Below are 20,289 nucleotides of genomic sequence, written 5' to 3'. Positions count from 1 at the left end.
ACACCAGCCCGGCCCGCCAGGGGCTTTCCCTACACAAGCAGCGACCCCTGTTTGAGAAACCCTGGCCCAACCTGTGGCCAAAATAACGAGAGGATGGGTTGTTCTGCCCATCTCTCCCCTTCGGGGGGCCTTGAACCAAGAGGCTTGGGAGGGGCGGGGGGTGGATGGGTTGCTACATTGGCTGACTAAGAGACACAAGAAGGGGAAGGAGTGAGCTTCACCATTACGGCTGCCACCCCCACCAGCCTCTGCTGTTTAAAGACACACGAGCCCTCTTTGTGGCAGATGTTACTGTCTGTATGAGGCTGACTTGACTCCCACTGGGGGTCAGGCCCTGCCTCAGTTGGGAGCTGGGTCCTTTCCTGACTTTCCTGCATCCATCCTTCAGGAGCACAGCTCAGTCGCACGGCGTTTTCTTGAGATCCGGCTGTTCTTTGAACATGAGAAGTCCTGCATGAAGCTCCCAGGCGTTACATGGCTGCATGTCACTGGAGCTCCTTGTCTGGCTCTCCCAGCTTTGTTCTTTTGCACTGTATTTTTTCATACCAATTCCCGTATTGATTCCTGGAAAATTCACTTATATATATATTGACAAAGTTCCTCCTCTACCTTGGTGGGTCCTGCGCTTATTGGCAGATTTGCTCACCTCAGTGATCTCTCCCACAGTCTGGGTCAACTCCTCCTGTGTCTGATCAGGAGTTGGGAGGTTTGGGGGGAACCCAGGCCCGCCCTCTACTCCGGGTTCCAGCCCAGGGCCCTGTGGATTGCAGCTGTCTAGAGTGCCTCCTGGAACAGCTGCATGACAGCTACAACTCCCTGGCTACTTCCCCATGGCCTCCTCCAAACACCTTCTTTATCCTCACCACAGGACCTTCCTCCTGGTGTCTGATAACGCTTGTACTCCTCAGTCCTCCAGCAGCAGCAGCACACCCTCACCCTCTCAGCTCCTTGCGCCTCTTGCTCCCAGCTCCTCACACGCGCACCACAAACTGGAGTGAGCTCCTTTTTAAGCCCAGGTGCCCTGATTAGCCTGCCTTGATTGGCTGCAGGTGATCTAATCAGCCTGGCTGCCTTAACTGGTTCTAGCAGGTTCCTGATTACTCTAGTGCAGCCCCTGCTCTGGTCACTCAGGGAACAGAAAACTACTCACCCAGTGACCAGTATATTTGCCCTCTACCAGACTCCTGGACCCCACTGGTCTGGGTCTGTCACACTATATATCAGGGGGCACCGACCGTGTTGTGCTGGCCAAGCTTCTCACTTCGGTGTAATTTCATTCACGTGGTTCAGTTTCCCCAAATGAAGATGCTTAATACACTTAACAAACAACAGCTCTGTTGACAACAGCCCTAAAAGCCCCTTTGCTGGTTATCTTTCTCTGCCCAGGTTATCTCTGCTCTAGACAGTTTCCTCTGCACAATGGAATCTGTGCTCTTCTCCGACACATGCTGCAGCACACACTGTGCTGTCTCTGCTCCTCCCCGTGTCACCGTGCAGTGCTTTGAATTTCTCTCCCATTACAGAGCTGCCTTCCTCCCTGGCTGTCAGAGCGTTTCGGTGTGTACTTAGCAGCACTGGATCGGTGAGCTCCAGCATGCCTCAGGCCTCAGCACTCTCAGCACTTTGAAATGCCCCTGGAATTCGAAGGAAGACGAAGCTAATTTTTGTATCAAAGGGACATTTTCTACCTTTTTTCTTTAGCTTTTATTACTAGCCCCTTAAGGGGGTATTTTCCAGATATCGAAAATCTCAGTGTTGGGCATCTCCTCTGGAGCTGGGGATCACAACAGCTAGGAAACTGGGACCCCCTCCCCCAACTTGCTGCTGTCGACGCAGTCAGGATATTGCAGGTTTGAATTCGATTCCAGTCTGCCAGTGCTTGTCTGTTCTGCAGACAAATACAACATCAATACAGATGTTCCCCTAGCGGCAGCCACACGCACATCTGGGAGGTCAGGAGGAAAATCGTGATTAAAAAGGGTGTCTCTTCCCTGTAATAAATCAGGGTGAAGGAAGGGAGCAAGCCATTTGACGCACGTGCTACACCCAGTCCGACACACCTGCAGCACTCCAACGCAATCGGATACATGTGCGGCAGGCAGACACACACAGTCTGACACACAGCATCCAGACATGCACACGCTCAGCCAGGCACGCAGGCACCTCTTCGAAAGAACACTTAGAAGTCCAACCACACACGTTCTGTACAGAGCTGAAACCCCTCTGTGCCAATCACTGGCTCTATCATCCTGGAGGTTTCTGGCTGATGCCAGCTTCCAGCTTCCTCTCTCGGGCCCTCTTTCGGAGACTGAAACGAGGAAGTGAAACTAGACAGCAAGAGATACGTATCAATACAACAGGGCTTAATCACGGCTCCCATGACAGGTCAAGCGAGTTTCTATTAAAAGCAACGGTTATTAGGCAATCCGGAGGAGAGGTTTGGGAGACCAGATGTCCCGATTTTATAGGAACAGTCCCAATTTTTGGGTCTTTTTCCTATATAGGCTCCTATTACCCCCCACCCCCATCCCGGTTTTTCACATTTGCTGTCTGGCCACCCTAGGAGAGGCCGTTTGTGAAATCTGTTTGCATGACTGCAAAGTCGTTTTGATAGTCAAGTGCCTGGGAAGGAAACATGGAGGGTGCTGGTGCTTTCAAGCTGAATGACAATGACAAGCTTTGTATTCGGTAGCCCAGCCCAGCCCCACCTTGGTGGGGGGGGGGGTATTAAAGGAGTTCATAAAGTCAAGCTGCATGAAGAGGCTGTGGGGGGTGCATGGCCGCTCTCTGGTGCGTGTAACTCACTGTGAAATGAAGCATTGAAAAAAAATACAGATTGGAAAGAGGAGAATTAAGCAGCAGGTGAATTCCATGCACAGAAGCAGCATCCAAGCTGCAGCAGGGCAGTGCAGGGACTGTCTCTGGTAGGGGGTAAAGCAGGTGTTTAACTGTTTTAATGAGGGAGACAAGACATTTGGCAGAGGCTGCACACGTAATATTTATGGGGCATTGGCAAAGGCTCCACACTGCTGATCGTTAGTGGCAGCTGAGGGATCAGGGTATCGAGGGTGAAGTAGCTTAAAAATGCATGGCCCTTGGTAGAACACTAGGTCAGACCATCCCTGAACTCTGGTTCTTTGTTCAAAGGCTGAACCCAAATCACGGTCTCCATTTTGCAGAAGGCCCCTAGCTTCCTAATGGGCCCAAAAGAAACCCTTTAAATCCAGAATATCCTGAACTTTGGAGTCATTGAAGGCCAGAGCCAGATCTGGACTCTTCTGGTACTAACACTCTCACTTCTATAGCTCCTTTCAACAGGGGATCTCAAAGCACGTTGCAAACCAACTAAGTAGGTCTCACAACCTCCTCAGGGGGCTGTTACATTTTATTCTCATTGGACAGAGACAGAAGCCAAGACAAAAGAAGTGAAGTGACTCAGGGCTTCTTGTCCACACTACAGGGTGGACACCAGCCTAGCTATAGCACCATAGCTAGGCTGCTGTAACCCCAGAGTGTAGATGCAGGCTACTGTGACGGATGGTTCTTCTGTCACTGCAGGAACTCCACCTCGCCGAGCAGCGGTAGCGAGGTTGACAGACCCGTTCTTCCATTGACCTAGCCACGTCTAGAGCCGAGGTTAGGTCAGCAGAGTCAGGTTGCTGAGCAGTGTGTAATTTTCTCACACCTTTGCACAACACAGCTCTGTGGATCTAAATTTTACCTGTAAACCAGACTTCCTTTTGTAGCCCTGGACACAGAAATGACAGATCTGGGAACAGAACCCAGGAGTTCTCCACCTTCATCTCACATTCTAACACTACTAGACTTGGTCTGCAATTAAAAGTGATGTCAGCAAAGTTACGTGGGTCCACAGTCTGTGTGTGTGGGGGGCGGGGGACAAATGAGGTGCCTGGCTGACAGCTGTGCCGACAAACCCCTCAATGTAGATTCAGCCGTGTCGATGGAAGAGGGCGTCTGGTGACAGAGCTAACGTCATTCAGGGAGGTGGTGATCCTACCCTGACAGAAGAACTCCCTCTGTTGGTGAAGGCTGTGTCTACACTAGGGAGCAGAGCTGTGCTGACGTAGGCTTCATAGGCTAGACATTCCCCTAGATAACACTCCTTCATTTTACTCAGGGCCAGCTCTACCATTTTTACTGCCCCAACTAAAAAAAAAAAAGCCGCCCGGACTGCCGCCCGAACTGCCGAAGCAAAAAAATAAAATTAAAAAAAAGCCGCCCGGACTGTGCCACCCCGAGAATGGACGGAATGCCACCCCAGGCGAGTGCTTCCCCCGGTGGTGCCTGGAGCCGGCCCTGGTTTTACTCATTTGAAAAACCTGTTCCTTGAACAGGAAACTGATAGCATCTGTAGGGTCCTTTCCCTTAGAGGAGAAGCCTAACACATACTTTGTGCAAACAATTTAGGAAAGGATCTCGAAGAGGAGAAATCATACTGAGACCAAAACAACGAGGAGTCCTTGTGGTAGAACAGTAGGAGAACACTTCAATCTCCCTGGACATTCAATAACAGACTTAAAAGTGGCAATTCTTCAACCAAAAAACCTTCCAAAACAGACTCCAATGAGAAACTGCAGAACTGGAATTAATTTGCAAACTGAACACCATCAAATTAGGCCTGAGTAAAGACTGGAAGTGAACAGGTCACTGCAAAAAGTAATTTTCCCTCTGCTGTTACTCACCCCTTCTTGTCAACTGTTGAGACTAGGCCACTTCCACCTTAATTGAATTGGCTCGTTAGCACTGACCCCCACTTGGTAAAGCAATTCCCATCTTTTCATGTGCTGTATATTTATACCTGCTGTGACAAAGTTCCTCCTCTACCTTGGTGGGTCCTGCGCTTATTGGCAGATTTGCTCACCTCAGTGATCTTCCCCACAGTCTGGGTCAACTTCTCCTGTGTCTGATCAGGAGTTGGGAGGTTTGGGGGGAACCCGGGCCCACCCTCTACTCCAGGTTCCAGCCCAGGGCCCTGTGGGTTGCAGCTGTCTATAGTGCCTCCTGGAACAGCTGCATGACAGCTACAACTCCCTGGCTACTTCCCCATGGCTTCCCCCAAACACCTTCTTTCTCCTCACCACAGGACCTTCCTCCTGGTGTCTGATAACGCTTGTACTCCTCAGTCCTCCAGCAGCACACCCTCTCCCTTTCAGCTCCTTGTGCCTCTTGCTCCCAGCTCCTCACACGCACTTCCTCTCCTCTGGCTCCTCCTCACCTGACTGGAGTGAGCTCCTTTTTAAACCCAGGTGCCCTGATTAGCCTGCCTTGATTGGCTGCAGGTGATCTAATCAGCCCGTCGGCCTTAATTGGTTCTAGCAGGTTCCTGATTACTCTAGTGCAGCCCTTGCTCTGGTCACTCAGGGAACAGAAAACTACTCATCCAGTGACCAGTATATTTGCCCTCTACCAGACTCCTGGACCCCACTGGCCTGGGTCTGTCACACTCCCTACTGTATTTTTCACTCCATGCATCCGATGAAGTGGGCTGTAGCCCACGAAAGCTTCTGCCCAAATCAACGTGTTAGTCTCTAAGGTGCCACAAGGACTCCTCGCTGTTTTTGCTGATACAGACTAACGCGGTTGCCACTGAAACCCGTCACCATGCTGAGACCGAAACGAGAGAGGGTGGCGAGATGAGGAGAAATGAAAGCAGGCTCAACGTTTCGCAAGGCTTTTGCGTTCCTGGCTGGGCCAGGAAAGGGAAACTCCAGTTCGATGTGAACAAACACAAACAGCAGGAGAGGAAGCCGCCCCGAGTGGTGCACCTGGGAAGTGACCAGCTCTGCGGCTTACTGGCCAGGAGAGGGATTTGATGGTTATTGTGGGAAAATCCTTTAAGCCATCTGCCTAGCGTGTGGTTGGCAGTGAAAGCACAAAACAAGCTCCTGGCCCGTATCAGCGCACGGTGATAATACAAATCCAGGGGGGTGTATTGTTACTTTGCAAGGCACCCGTTAGCTCTGGGGCTATTTAAATCTGGGGGAGGGGCTGTGGCAGGGACAGCACCTCCCATTCCGTAGGGGTCTCGCATTAGCCTGCCTGGGCTGAGCAGCGGGAGAGTATCAGGCAATGAACAGCAAGTCAGTAAAGAGAGAGACTCTGCAGCGCTCAGGGTTGTCCTGGAGGGAGGCAGCGAAGGCCCGGGGGGGGAGGGGGGGAGGGGAGAAGAGGGACTAGCTCTTCTCTGCCAGGCCAAGATGAGTCCAGGGTTCATCTCGCAAGAAAAGGCCAGGGAGGTTTTCAGTAGTGGCCACTGATTTCAGGTACCGCAGTTCGTGGTGCCCAGCTTGAGACACTTCTGACCCCCTTGCTTGCAGAGAGGCTGAGCTCCCACTGTCCCAGCTGGGAGAGCTCAGATCCCCTGAGGACCGTCTCGCTTTGAGTACCAAGAACCTGCAACCCGTGGCCACCCACTCCTGAAAACGTGGCTCTGGGCTACCACTGACAGCAGGGCCTGGGAGTCCCGAGTTGGGCCCTGGAAGTGGCCAGAATTAGAGGTGACAATGGGTCCATGGAGAACTGGTGAGGTGCACAGTTCAAACTGCAGAGGGATTTACGTCCCCGGGGGCAAACAGTGGGACATTCAGGGGACGCATGGGAACCTGCCTGGACTATCTCACGAAGGGAATAGCAGAGAAGCAGAATGAGTTGCTGGGTCTGACGAAGTATAAATGAGCTCATGAGCGAGAGAGACCTGATTATGGAGAGCAGGGACTGACAGGCCCGGGATGTGGGGCGGACTGGCTGGCCCTAGGCGACAGTTCTTGGTTAGCTCCACCGCACAAAGAAATGCTGATAGCGTCGTTTTCCTATCACCGTCCAGGCAGGCAGCTAAAATGCCTGGAGAGTGATCACTATGGTTTTCACACTAATGAGCAAAACATGGGTGACTTATTTTGCATTAAGAAAGACCAGCTCTGTCCCCGTGACAAAGAGAGCAGAGTCTAACATTGCCCGGAGACTCTCTCCAAAGTGGCAGAGCTCTCGGCAAACAGGCAGGATCCCTCTGTACATTTACAGTTACAGGGTGCTCAGGAATCGTGTGCACAATTCCGTACAGTCGCTGCCAGATAACACGGTGATGGGCACAGTAGGAGGATCTGAACAGAGTAAAACAGAGTAGAGCTACAGGGCGTCATGTATACGGTGCTGTTTATCAGAAATGCGCTAGGAAGATGGCATCTGGTTCCAGATCAGATCTAAGGTCAGGTGCTGGGCCAAAGCCCAGCCACGGAGAGGGGCTGAGTTTGACGATGATGCAATTTCACAAGCTGGCTTCCCCACACCCACCTCCAACCATCTTGAGCGATATCCAAAAATCAGACCCCATCTGGATTTGCATCTGGCCCCAGCACTATATCTGGGACACTGTTCTTTGGGTCTAAGCACTGTTGTGATGCAGTCCCAGGAGCACCTAGGAGTGGGGCTCTGTTGAACTCACTGGGTTACAATGGCAGGGATAATGAGGACATAGGCCTCAGAATTGCAGGGCCCCTGACCTGCTGGGAGAGAAGTTTCTCATTCAGATGACGGCCTGGGGAATGTAACAGGGCTTTTCCAGCTCCATGATTTGTGACCTGGAGAAATAGGCTGGAGGAAGCTTGTGTGTTCCAGCTTTTTATTCATCCCGAGACAATAGGGGAGCCGGGAAAGAAAAGTGAAGCCCTGACAGGCTTTGGAAGGAGACTGTTCTCATAGTTACACAACAGCAAGACTCTGTGCAAAGCCCTGAAGTCCGGAGAGGGAAGGAAAATACAAATAGCCCTGGAAGTGAGAAGTGGCCAGGCCCCAGATTCGCCAGGGGGGTTGGGCAGAGTCTGCTTCCAGGCCCTCCACTGCTTTCCTGACAAAAACAAGCTAAGGATCAATCAGCTGGTCTTGGACAAAAAGAGAAACCAGTTCGTCTCTAGATGCTATAAATTGGACTTCCTGGCAACTGGTCAGAAGCAAACAGAACAGCTCCTGCTGCTGCGGACAAACCCCTTTTTGTATTCTGGTACAAAAGATGGTCCGTCCTGACAAGATGGGACCCTGTGCCTTTCAAAACCAGCATGGAGCGCTCAGGCTGGGTTCTCGCCAGACAGATAAATGCCGTGATTGAAGACCAGCCCTGCCAGGGTGACACTAGTTCCATGCAATGCACCCAGCTGAAGCCCAGGAGACAAACGGGAGGTGGGAAATCGCTTCTGCGGCGCCCAAGGAAAGACAGTTGGCTACCCAAGCTAGTTACAAAAGTGCCAGATTATTATCTGTGCCTAGCATGGATGGAAGCCACCAAGGAAAGAGCACGGCTTGCAAACAGCCAGGGAAGCACACCCAGCTGAACGAAAGCTTGCAATAACGCCGAGTCATTCGTTCAGAGAACAGGATTCAGAAAAGAGGACAATCCAGGGAATGATTTAATTAATAAGGGGAGGAAGTGCGGTCTCAATTAGTGCACAGCAGCAGGCGTCAGGGAGGCTGGGTTTCATGCCCAACTATGCCACTGAATTACTGTGTGACCTCGGGCAGGTCACGTAAATGCTCTGTGCCTTAGTTTCCCCATCTATGAAATGGGGATAATACAACCTGCCTGCCTGGCAGAGCTGAGGTGAGGCTAGATTAATGAATGCTTGTAAAGCCCTTTGGCCCAGATCCTCAAAGGTATGGAGGCTCCGAGTCGCCATTGATCTGTTAATAGGGAGGGGGTTAAGGGTGGGTCTGCAAAGCTGTGGCTCCTCTAACACTGTTACAAAGAGTATCGCACCCTCCAGCCTGGCAAAGATCAGAGGCCAGCGAGTGAGAATACCACCGTATGGAACCAGTTACCCCAGGGAGGGACACCGCTGAAGTCAGAAAACTCCAGCTGTTAGGGAAACATCTTCCCTAGAGACCTGGAAAACAGGCTCAGGTTGGTAATAAATGGCAAAGAAGAGACGGCCAGGAGAACCAGCGTGTGCTGGAGCCCGGGGTGAGCTCAAAGAAAAGCAGCGCTCGGCTGCCTGCATCGATTCCTCCTGCCCCGCGACTTGACGTGCTTGGGGTTCTCAGCACTTCGCAGACAGGAGAGTCTCTGGCTCGGACGGACGACCCGACGGTGTCACTGGGCTGCGACAGGGAAAGGCGGCTCAGAGGGAGGCAGTTTCATGTCTCAGGAGCTCTTTGAAATCTTGGAGGCTGCAGTTAATGCTGGTACCTTACAGCACGTTGAGGTGCATCCCCCCGTCCAGAGAATGTCCTGGACTGTTTCCATTCGGCTGTACAGAGCTGCCCCCTGCCTCCCCGTTTTCCTTTGCTCTGCATCCCAGAGACTCTCCTTCGGGCTGAGAGGGGCCCTTTGGAGCCCACCAATGCTGCTCTGCTTTGCCTCAGGCCAATACAAGGGACACCGGTCCCACCACACGGCCAGGGTGCTGCTTCCGCAGCCCGTCCAGACCCAGGCGAGACAGAAGGCCAGAAACCACATCCCTGCCCACTTCACACCTGCAGCTTCCTTCGCGTCTGCCAGCTGGGAGAGACGGGAACAAGTAGGTGCCCATTCAGTGTGTGCAGCCTGCAGATGAGACTCCCGCTGAGGCTTAAGGCAGGACTCCCGTGGTCCCTAGGCAGCAGTGCTGCTCCGTGGACTAAAACGGAGGCTCCCTCTGACCTCCGCCATAGGAGCCGAGCTGAGCTGGTCTCCGCTGGGAGGCTGCTCTTTGCATGTACCTCCCCACTTCTCTGTTCTCACTCCCAGGCCGGCCCAGCTTTGGTCTCCTCATCCAGTGCTGACTGAGCAGCCGCTTTCATCTCCTGTATTTGATCTTCCTCTCTCAGCAAAGCGGCGCCGAACAGCTCCCGTGAAAGGCCCTGTCTGAATAAAAATTGTGTTATCCTGCGTCTGAGAACCCCGGCCAGGCTCGAGACAGCAGCCGCCCGCAGAGCGCTGGAGAGGAACGGCTAGATAATCTGAACCCGTGCCCATCGGCTGTCACCCGGTGCACTGCCAGCCTCACCGCAGACCAAGGCCAGGCTGCAAAGATCTACTACTGTCCCCAGCCCCAGCGCCATGTAAACCAGTGCCAATGAGGACTGCACTGGAGAAACACAACCAGGATTGGAAGGTAAAAATATGAGGGAGCTACACAACAAGCGGATACATGATCACACAAGAATGCTGACGGGGGCTTTGTAAACCAGGGAAAGCCTGAAATGTCTCTGTAGAAGAGCGACCATGGGGTCACGCTGGCCTCCACTGAAGTCAATGGCAAAGTTCCCACCAACTGAAACGGGAGCAGGATGGAGTCTGACCCGGTGCTGGGAGAGAGGCTGGGGGGTGCTTCAGTGCAGTCTGATCTCTCATCATGACGGGGCTCTTGTCTGAATTACTCTGCTCAGCTACTATGGTGATGGGGACTAGACAGATACTAGATGAGCTAGTGATTATCTCCTGAAATGTCGAGAGCTGAATAAGCCCAGCTGGCCGCCTACGGTAGCTGCATGGCGCCGCCTCTCTCCTTTTGCAGAAAGATGGCACCGGCTGGGCTAGCCTGCTCTCCAAACACACAGCCCCCTTCTGCCTCTGCTCCAGGACAGTCTTCTGCGTTGATGCCACTGCTGCATCGCTTTGTGCCCACCAGACCTAGTCACAGGCCGGATCTGTAGGCTGCGAGGGTTGAGTTTCTGTCCCCCGTATAATCCCCCCCACTAGAGAGATCAAATAGACTGTCTCCCTTTTATTTGCTTGGGAAGCACACGTGACGGCGGAAAGCAAGTTCACACCAGCAGGAGGACAATGGACTCGGCTGATCCAATAGGCATGTTAAAATGGAAATACTTTCTCCTTATTGCGACCCCAGGCAGCCAGGGAGAGCCGAGGGGCATGGAGCCCCATCCTGCCGTCGCTGTGTTCTGCTGGAGAGGTCACCAGGGTTAGGGGCTCGCCGCGCCGTGTCCGGGGTCCCTGACATGTCTGTGTTTGCAGGGTAGGAACAGGGGGAACAGGTTCCTTTGCTCAGCTGGCTCCATCACGCATGGGTGACCTGACCCTGCTCAGAGCCCAGTGTCGACGGGAAAGGGTCCATCCACAGCCTGCCCCAGGAAAGCCAGCGCAGCCGGGAACCATGGGCTTCTGCTGGCCTCCACACCACGAGTCAGAAACCAGGAGACAAGCCTGGGAACACTGCCAGGCTTTTAGATTTTGGCTCAAACGTTTGCAGCCAGATTCTGGTCCCTGTGAAGGCTGCTCCACACTGTTCTTTTGGAGGAAAGCAGCAGCAGCGCTGGCTTAGCTGGTTCTGGGAGCAGTCGCACTCACAGGAATCCCTCGGTGGTACAGGAGCTGTGTAGGAGACCAAGCACTGACTGGTGCGGCGCCTCCTTCTGGAGGCCTCAGGAATTAGCTCAGTTTCAGCTCTCGGAGTGCCCTCTGCTGGCCGGTGTCTCACCTGCCTCAGACCCCCATGTCCCTCCTGGACCCCGGTGCGCTTTACCTCGGGGTTCTGCCCCAGCAGTACCCCACACTCGGGTCTCCCCTCCCAGGGGAACCCCCAACCCGCTATACCCACCTTGCCACAGTGGCTACTGCCAGTTGTCATCTAGCCCCGTTCTCTGGGGCAGCCTGCAGCCTGTAATGACCACTCATCGCTGGCAAGGGGGTAGGACCAGCGGCCTCTGACTATCCCTGGGCTGCACCTCTGCAGCCCCAGAACCTCCTTAGGCCTCACCCAAGGCCTCAGCCTGGGGAGTTGCCAGGCTGGAGCTCCCCAGCTCCTCTGGCCTTTCCCCAGCCCTGCTCTGTGTCAGGAACCCTCTGTTCCCAGGCAGCCAGGCCCTTCTCCCTCCAAGGCTGGAGAGAGACTCTCCCCAGCTCCTCCTCTAGCCATTTTATCAGGGCCTGCTGTGGCCTGACTAGGTGTGGCCCCAGCTGTGGCTGCTTCCCCAAGCAGCCGAGGGAGCATGTGTTGGGAAAGGAAGTGTGGCAACAGTGCTTGCAAGGCTCTGACTATTTCTGGATGCAGAACAGCCCCTTGGGGGCCACTGCAGCCAGGCTCAGTTTAGAGCAGCCCCCAGGCTGCTCTATCCTGTGCCAAGAGCACAACTGGCCCAGGCTGGTTCCAGGATCAGGTGGGGAGAACAGAAACGTAGCTTTAGGCTCCTTGTGCACAGCCCTTGGGTCCGTCCCAGGCTATCTCACACCAATACAGAAACGTTTTTACATGTCTGTGTGCTGCTGGGGCTGTCACCTTCTCCTCCTCACAGGAGTATTTCCAGAGCGAGGTGGGTACAGAGCCTTCCTGGGACTGAACTATTCCATACCACGGGCCAAATTCACTCTTACAGCGTAAAGGGCAGACATTTCAACAGCGCCCTGCATGCTGCCAGGTCAGCAGCGCTGCTGACCTTTGATATTTGCGGACAGGCTGTGTGTGCACATTCAGCTGGGAGGGTTGTGTTCCCAGCCCTGTACGTCTCACTTTTCTTTAAGAGGAACATAAAGAGCTTGTGAAAGGTGTTAGACTCCAGTGCCAGGAGTCTGAGCTGTTCTGTGCGAGGCAGAGGAGAGGACAGCACCAGTGTAAGCTCCCCCAGGCTGCCCTGCTATCACGGACCCAAAGAGGCCCACCAACCCGCACTGATCTTGAGTAGTTTAGATGATACTAAACTACTCAAGATAGTTAAGACCAAAGCAGACTGTGAAGAACTTCAAAAAGATCTCACAAAACTAAGTGATTGGGCAACAAAATGGCAAATGAAATTTAATGTATATAAAATCATGAGTGACTTATTCCCATAACAGTGCACAGTCAACTTGTGGAGCTAAGTCCATAAATGGCTATCAGAGGATGGAGATGGGGGCACCTGGCATTGGCCCTAGATGGACCTTTGGTCTGACCCGGTACGGCCTTTCTTATGTTCTTATGTTCTTATGATCTCACAGTGCCAGGCACGGCACGGCAGGCAGTGGCTAGTTATTCGTGGTTTAATAGAGAGATCATGCCCAGTTAGGGACCCTTGTTCATTCTCCATTCAAAAGCCTTTTGCTGCTATGGATCTGGGGGGGAAGGGGAGCTCAGTCTGCATGGGCCATTTGATCCTTGGCCTCTCTGCTGAGCCTGCCAGCGAGGAGCCAGTTGTGAGGGTGGTTATTTTGGAAAGTGGGTACATCCAGTAGGAACCGTCCTGAGGCCCCCAAATGCATTACACACGCCCCCAGCCAGCTGCCACATGGTAACCCATGGTCCTTATGTAATATTCAAATCATACTTTGCCTCCTCTCAGGGACTCAGATAATCTCTTGTACAAAGCCGCCGTCTTGCAAAAATGGACGCATATTTTGAACCCCATCAGTACCCTGTGGCACTCCTCATACACGCACAATTCTATTTTTCATTCCCCTGCTTCCGAAAGTAGCAAGAGGTACGTGCCACCACATGCATGTTTCCATTGGGTGGAAAATGAAGCTGTGTCTAAAATGCCATTAGTCTTCTTCCTCAGGAATGTGTTTTTTCTCAGCAAGCTCAGGGGAGGCAGTTGAAACTCAGAGGACAAACCAGCAATGAATCTTGGCTGTTTACTTACTAGGACAGGGTTTTCATTATGGAGAAATGAGCTAAGTGAAAGTAAAAGGGTCACACACTTTATGGTGTCATTGATCTCCTTCATATGCCAGTTATTAAATCTTCTTTTGTGGCTTACTGTAGGTTTTTTATGAAAGAGGATAAACAGGTTTGAGATTTGGGGTTGTCATAGGAACTGTTTCGGTACCGTGCGCTTGCCTCTGAGATACTCGTCTCTCCTCCCCACCATTAGTGATTTAGTGCAAGGATTCAGTTCTCCCCAGCACAACACAGACATTTTTCCAACTGCATAGGCACGGCCTCCATGAGTGAAAACACATGTTAGTGAGAGGATCTTAATTAAGTTGGCCAGTCAGTTTGACACAGTAATTGTCAAATCGCTTGGTTAAAACTTCTGACTAAATTTCCCTCATCAAACAAAAAGGAGCCAGTAAAACGACTCCCCCCCACACACACACTTTTAAAATTGGCATCTCTGCTTTGTTAATCTGTGTGCAATGAACTGGCCTTGACAGAGCAAGATGTCCGAGGAATTAGAAAATAGAGAGGTCTATAGAGCCCTGTCTAAGATGAATATAATTGTCTGTATCTGTATAGTTGGCCAGGGGAGTGTTAATGCTAATACTAGCAGCTAAGGTCAGATGTAGTGGATGGAGTTCACTCCTCCAGAGAGGGTGACTCTCCCCCCAGGTGAACAGGTGATGTGCAGGTGTTCTCTGTCCATCAATGCACCGCAATCGTAGCCTGCAGCACTCCACATACGCCAGCATCACAACTTTCCCTGCACAGAGGTTGCCAGCCCTGCTAAATCGCACGGTGAGGTGTGCTGTTGTGGTTACACATCCCTTAAGGAGTGGAAAGAGGATGGCAAACTCATTTCCCATTTGTGTCTCCACAGACAGCTGTGAAAGCAGGTTTCTAGGACACACACACATCCACCCCCATCCAGAGAGTCTATCATTCCTGTTGGCTGCGAGATGGAAGCAGGGAAGAAAAAGGAAGCTGAAAAGAACAAACGACATCAAACCCCAAAGTTCACCAGATCTATATTTATCACCTGTGCTCTCTGCTTCACGCTTGATCTGTCGAACTGGCTGTCCTCTGCCACACCATAGGGAGGCTAAAGCCACATCCATCAGCCACGCTGGACGTCCTTCCAAATCTGGTGGCTCTGTATTGCGCACAGGGCCTGGGCTTTCCTTCCCTGGACGTAGCATCTAATTATAGCTCCCTGTCAGCCAGATTCTGCCGCTCTTATGCAGGCTGAGTAATAACTGACTCCATGAGTAACGCCACTGGATTTCAATAGGATTCCTCAAGCGTCAGGTCCTAGTCCACCCAGTAAGGGGGAAAGAATCTGATCCTATTGGCACCTGACCCAGCTCCCGTTGACCCCAAACAGGGAGGCTCCCACTGAGTTAGACTGGGCCTTAGACATCTGGTGATGTTCAGACACAGAACTGTGAATTAAAGCCCCCTGGTCTGGAGTTTGTTCTATTTGCTAAGGAAGCGAAATATAATAATTAACCGTACAGGCCAGGCAGCTCAGGAGCTGCTGTTCTCCTTGTCTCACATCACCAGGCCAAGGGGATGTTCCATGACAATGAACGGTGGAACGTTAAGTGCTGACCAACGGAAATACTTTTTTGCACAATGCTCAATTAGCCTGTGGAACTCACTGCCACAAGGTGGCATTGATACCAAGAGCTTAGCAAGAGTCAAAGAAGGATTCGGTGGTTACGTGGGTCACGGGAATAGCCAGAGCTAGAGTAGTAAATGCTAAATATCTATTGGAAGGGAGAAAAACCTCACTGGGTCTAAGTCAATCTTGAATTATTCGGGATCAGGATGAGGGGCAGAAATAACTCGCATCTGCCTATTGTGCGGTTCTTGTAGCTCCCTCTGAGGCACCTGGTTCCGGCCAGTGTCCGAGACACGTTACTGGGCTAGATAGACCCGGGGGCTGATCCAGGCTGGCACCTAGTTGCAGTTATTCTGCTGAGGGCCACATTCTGCTCCTGTCAATGTTCGAGGCTTCCCTCAACCTGCTGACGCAACTAGTCCTGGGGACTTCTGCTTTTTGGTTTCGGGAGCTCCGCATGTGATCGAGTTTCCTGCAAGAGGCATGAGAGCCTTTCGTTACAACCCCCAAACAGCTCGAAACCTGCCTGCTGCAGTTACAGCCTCAGGACTCAACCCAGAAGTACAGGCGGGGGAGGCCGTGTTGAGGTTTTGTTCAAAAACGACATGAAACTCGCCAGTCCCAGCTGCACCTGGCTTTGAGTCTAGTCTCCAAAACAAGAGTGAAACCAAAGTGTGTGAAACCACACGAACCAAAACTAAAAATAAACTTAGCTGAACCCCAGCCACCAAATCTCAGCGCCACAACCCCACCCCAGCAGCAGCAGTGAGAAGTGTGCAACCCCAGCCCTGCCAGGGAGACCCCGACTCAGGGAGCAGTCGGTCAGGGGCCAGTCACAGTGTCCCACCCCAACGCTTTGTCTAGGAAGCTCAGCCCTTAAAGAAACAATGCACAGGCTAGTGCCCTAATTTCCTCTCCTGAGGGTGTCTTTCAAATAAAGGAGAATTATTGTTTGTTAGCGGGGGGTGGGGGTGTCCTAAACCAAACTCGCCTGTAATTCGGAGATGATTATATCTGTTTTTTAGATGATCTCATATTCTTCATGACCTGCCTCGCTTCCAGCGCCTGTTGGAAACAGGAGTTAAGCGCTACCTATAAAAGATATCCCTGGAAATGGCTGGCTGGCATATGTGCCTCTGGACTTGTGAGTTTATTTTTCGGCATACTGTATCTTTAAATGTATTTGGTGTTTGCCAGCCTGCAGGGGCAGCCATCATTTTGCAAAGGGGCCTTGATGCAGCATGTTACAGAAGGGATGCACACACACTGTGCTCTTCCACAAAGACCGTACTTTGGTTTTCTCTTGTTCCCTTCACTCGAAGGAAAGCCATTCAGAAAGAGAGGATGCCGTTGCTCTTTGTGCATAGGAAGCCATCACCATGTGGCGATCCCAGTCGCTATTTGTGCCGTGCATATGGAGCCTCCTTAAAACTTTCCTCTGCTTGGCTGCACGCCTCAGGAAGTTGGCAGCAGCATCTACCAGGCAGTCACAGCTACCCTCTGATGGGAAGTGCAAAAGAAAGGAAAAAATATTTAGAGAACTAGAGAATGAAGCAACAGAAACTGCTGGAAGAAGCCAAGAGAAGTGTTGAAAGCAATTTCAGAGCACAAACGAGTGAAGCAAATCTGCTTTTGCTAGGCTCTGAGTGTACACAGATGTCCTTGGCACCAAGAGAAGGCCGTATGCAAAAGCGAAATGTCTCCTGGATGCCACGTGGACCCTGTATTATAGTGGAGTGTCCCAGCGCGCTCAGGAGAGGGGAGAAAGGATTTAGCAGGAAACATGCAAAAAGGGGGACTGGGGGCTTTTCCCTTCTAGGTGCCTGGCTCAAAGTCACACCACTCTGACAAGCAGCGACCCAAAGCCAGGCCTGTTCAGGAGCCCACAGGAAAGTCATTTGTGAGCTTCTCCCAGCCCAGTGCCTAGGTGACGAGTGCCAGCACCCCCGGTTCCCAGGACAGAAGGGGTTCCCTGGCTAGTCCCCTCATTCACTAACCCAAGGATTAAGCTCCTGGAGCAGGAACCATCTTCTACAGCTCCTAGCACAGTGGGGTCCTGGCCCAGGACTGGCGCCCTTGGCACCAAATAAATAACAGTAGTAATGATGTGCCTCAAAAGTGACCCAGCTTCTCCCCCAGCCCAGCATGAGCCCCCTGGCTCAGGCCGGAAGTGCGTACGTGAGGCTTGTCCTGCACTGACTTCGCTTTACCTTCTCTAAACTTCAGTCTCCTGAGCTCTCAGCCCAGCTCCTTCCACAATCGCTGCAGCCACTGCCAGCCCTCAGCCTGCCCTCCCCAAGCACATATCACAGCCCAGCGTTACCTGGGGGGCGGGGGGATAAACAACTCGCTCTTTTAAAATAATTGCTTCTGACAGATCCAGTTCTACCACGAGGTTCAAGCTTAATTTTATAATGGTATCGGTAACTATAGCAACGTGTAAAAATAACGTACCCCAGAGCAAAGCAAAGTCTCGATAAACATTTCTCATTTTCGTGAGCAAAAAAGTGAGAAATATGGATGAGTTTGGCCCGCCCACTCTGGCAGCGAAAAAAAAAAACAAAACAAAAAGTCACCACCACCTTCTTGCAGGGCGAAGGTGAGCAGAGCAGAACACGGCATCTTACAGCACGTTCCACACCCGGCGCTTTGCTTCCTAATAAAATCCCTTCGCTCACTTGTGCATCTCCTCTCTTGTCCTCCCGCCCATGAGTGCAGTACCAGTTCCTACAACAGGGCAGGCAGAAATGGGGCATTGCATTGAATGGGATCCGGGCGAGAGGCTGTTCCTGAGAGGTGCTTAGGGTTAGGGTGCTTAGTGGTTCTAATCAGAAAAGTGACTCTGTGAAAATGGCACTGTGGGATTCCCACATTTATACCATCTTACAGACTGGCTGGGCCGAGCTTACAAGAGGGTTTGTGCTATCTGCCAGCCCTGCGGACTCAGTCTAGGATCTGAGTGCCAAGCTGGCTTCTTTTCTCCATTTTGGGCATTGTCAGCAGTCATTAAGGTGCTTGGCTCCGTAGCTCAAAGCATAGCCTAGGCTGCTGCCCTGTGCAACTTTAATGGGTGTGCACAAATGTCTCGGAGGGGCCTTCTAATTGGAACTTAGCAAACCACCCTGTGAGCTATGAACAAGGAGCAATAAATCCCACTAACTCTCTCTGAGCCGGGTGGCCTCTGCAGGGCTAACTGGAGAGAGACACAACGGGAATTGATTTTTGTCACTGCAGTCAGAAGATCAGGCTCTAGGTATGTCCAGGGAGCAGACATGAGGAGTAGGAAGCTGCTATGCTCAGAGAAGAGAACCGCGCTGTAAGAGGAGAGATGTCAGGCCCAAGAGGAGCAGTTAGCCCGGGGATGAAAAGGGCAAGTATCTAAAAGAACATGGAGAACAGGCTGTTCAAGAAGGAAATTCCAGCTCAAATCCAGGAGACCTGTGAGAAACCCATCCTGAGTAAAGTGTAACTGACCAAAGTAGAGATCCTCTGATTGAAAGAGTGACCTTTTTAATGTAAGGACTTACTAATAGCTTCTTGGCTCAGACAGCCAGAGCACCATCAGCTCTTTGTCCCTCACTGCGGCAATGCCCAGGGCAGATTGAGAAAGAAACTGATAGGGCAAATTCTACTTCTCCTATCAGTCCCAAGGGGAAATCCCCTGCTCAGATATAAGGAAACATTTCCTTCTGATCGGAATGGCTCCGAATATGGACTTGGGCACAGGAGGAAGCTACTATGTAAAGTAGATTTCATGTTATTAGTTCATTGCCTACAGGACATAGTTCTTCTCGTCCAGTAGCCTGTTTCTGACGATGGCGAGTAGCAGTTACTTCAGAATAAGCTATAAAATGGAAGCTAAAACGTTTCTACAGCTCCTAACACAATGGGGTCCTGACCCATAACTATGACTCCAGACACTGGGGTAGTACAAATAAATACAAATAATATTAATAATAAAAATCTAAGCAATGTCACTTATGCCATCGACTGCTCATGGGGGAAACAATTAGTGCTTGGCTTGCGTTGGTTTATATATTTTAATCATGCCTAATATAATGGCAGATATTTTTATTACCAGTACTTATAAATGGTTAATCCTTTTTTGAATCCCACCAAGCTTTTTGTGTCCATAATATACTGTGGCTGTGAGTTCCACAGGTGAATTAAGCACAATGTTTTTTGAAAAATACCCTCTCACTTCGTATTTCAGAGAGCACAGCAGATTGTTACTGAGAAGTGTGAACAAGAGCTGGATAACAAAGGAAAAAAGACTTGGGCTGGCAGGGAAGGAAGAGAATGGATTTGCTTTAGGTAATAACTGGTTAACACACAGGGACTGGGAACTGTGACACTCTGTACCTTGGGGGAACACCCTGCACCCCCATATTCATCCTTATAATATGACTGTGTGGTATCCAGTGCAAAGTTTGTCATGGCGGGTGTCTTCGAAAGGCTCATGATGTACTGAGCATTGTTGTTACAGTGATGTTATAGGTTGTAATTTCATGTATATAGTTATGAGGCTGAAAATGTGTCCGCATGGCTTAAAACAAGCCCAGGCAAAACTCTCCAGGAGCAGAGGGGCAGTTCACACCTCATCAGGGCAGGTATGGGACAAACCCAGCCCAGCCTCACAGGAACAAAGGACACTGGCCCAGGCAGCAACAAAGGATCCGTTGGACTCTTGAGGGAATCACCCCCCTTCCCTTGGTCAGTCTGGGACTGCGATGAGGTAATGCTCACCTGACCCTGTGGGGGAGGGGGCCAAAGCCGGTAGGGAAGAAAGAACATGATAAAAGGGAGAGACGTTTGCCAGGCTCTTCCACCTCCATCTACAGACGCCACCACCAAGCGACTGAAGGGGCGAGCCTGGCTGAAGAGCAACCAGCCAGCCTGTGGTGAGAAGCATCTCAGTTTGTAAGGGCTCTGAAAGTGTTGAGATCAGCTTAGAATGCGTTTTGCTTTTATGTCATGTGACCAAATCTGACTTGTTGCGCTTTGACTTATAATCACTTAAAATCTATCTTCTGTAGTTAATACGTTTGTTTGTTTATTCTACTTGAAGCAGCGTGTTTGGGTTGAAGT

General features: G+C 51.4%; 1 protein-coding gene across 1 annotated transcript in view; it reads left to right on the top strand.

Annotated features, from left to right (window-relative positions):
• Positions 1-20,289, top strand: part of LOC120380599 (tyrosine-protein phosphatase non-receptor type substrate 1-like) — a 79,871-nt gene that overhangs the window by 15,292 nt on the left and 44,290 nt on the right. The gene's annotated exons all lie outside the window — the stretch shown is intronic.

The sequence above is a fragment of the Mauremys reevesii genome, linkage group 13, assembly GCF_016161935.1.
Source record: "Mauremys reevesii isolate NIE-2019 linkage group 13, ASM1616193v1, whole genome shotgun sequence".
NCBI lineage: Eukaryota > Metazoa > Chordata > Testudines > Geoemydidae > Mauremys > Mauremys reevesii.
Note: the sequence above shows the minus strand (reverse complement) of the source record. Positions and strands in the feature narration are given on the sequence as shown.